Below are 1,657 nucleotides of genomic sequence, written 5' to 3'. Positions count from 1 at the left end.
TCACAAGACCTTCGTGGTCAAAATTACTAATTCAAAACAAATAACATTCTTGACATTCTGGATGTCAGACATATTCCTATTATTACTGGACATAATTTGTATTATTTTGATCAGAAAGAAACATATTTCAGTAATCAGAAATACAATGTAATAGTCAATTTGATAAATGTCAAAACAGCCAGTTAAAATGTATACACATTTCTAGGGGGGGAAGCACAGGGCTGCCAGTGTCCAGGCTACCGTCACCAGGTGGGGTTTAGTCACTCCGTCCCCCTCTGGCTCCCTGCCCCCGTCTGCCGGGGTTCCCAGACCAACCCCGGAGCTGATGGCTCGGTTCGAATGCCTGGTGTGTTTCGACTACGTGCTGCACTGTAGTTGACCAAAATCCCGGACAATTTTAAAACTCCCCCCGGACTTTTTTTTAGGTATGAAAAGTAAGACATGTCTGGGAAAAAGAGGATGTCTGGTCACACTACCATATCAACAATTTGATGTTTCAGTGAGGGAGTGCTTGTTGCTATGATGCGTTTTTGCTCAGCAGCTTTGCTCTTTGTTTTCAGCCCAACCAATGTTACACACCCTATTCACAAACCTTAAGGACCAGCAACAGATACCCTATAGAATCATTCTATGACCCTGAGCGGAAACCTGTCCACATATGGAATTACAGCATTCAGTTACCCAAAAATATGCATTACAATTGCATAACTAGTGTTTGTAAAATTTAATTATAATCTTAACAACAAAAATTTTGTGATTTTATGTTAAATTCTATTCCCAGCCCGCTGGGAATACATGTTTCTGATACTTTAAGATGTTTATTGGCCTCCCCGGTAGGGGAGGTAAAATATCTTATATAATCAGATATTATTTCAGCTGTTATGTACTGTTTATGACACACAGTTCTACTAACTGTGTGTTAGAACAATAGATGAAAGAGTGATTCGAGCACTAATCATGGTCAAACAGTTATTTCTGCAATTACATGGAATAAATTCACCACAACTTCTGTTCAAAATATAACAGTTTATTAACAAAAATCATTCAGCCCCAAGTCCAACATATTTCAGTTTATCACTCTCAACAAAGACTAGTAAAACTCAACTAAACTAAACTAACTACTATGTACAGAGAGGAAGGGGAAAACGGTTGAAAAACATATTACAGTTTAAGATGGATTCTGTGTTTGAAACCAAAGTGTTGGGATCTGGAGCTGTACCACTGCCGCCTCCAGGGTCACCGGCAGTGACGTCATCTCCTGAGTTCCGTCCTAGTCTCCCTGAAAAGTTTTCAGGTAATCTGAAAGAATGTAAAGGTTTTTTGTTCCAATGTCGTCTGATTTTTGAGAATTCTCCTGGCAGTTTTCCAACTGATAAGAAGAAAATAACTTTTATTTTATCCCAACTAACCGGACGAGCCCTAGAGTGGGCGGAGGCAAGGTTTGCCTCCGAGGACAGCTTCAGATGTACTTTCTCTAAATTTGTTTCTGAATTTTCCCAGGTGTTTAATCAGGACTCTGATCAAACAATTGACTCTCGAGCTCTGCTGAATCTAAGACAAGGAAATTCCTCTGTAGCGGAATTTTCCATTAACTTCCAGGTCAAAGCCGCAGCTTCCGGATGGAATCAATGTGCTTATTTCCAGGCTTTGAATGAAA

Source organism: Cyprinodon variegatus, unplaced genomic scaffold, assembly GCF_000732505.1.
Source record: "Cyprinodon variegatus isolate N-32 unplaced genomic scaffold, C_variegatus-1.0 Scaffold777, whole genome shotgun sequence".
NCBI classification, from domain to species: Eukaryota; Metazoa; Chordata; class Actinopteri; order Cyprinodontiformes; family Cyprinodontidae; genus Cyprinodon; species Cyprinodon variegatus.
The sequence above is the reverse complement of the archived record's forward strand: the minus strand, read 5'-3'. Positions refer to the sequence as shown.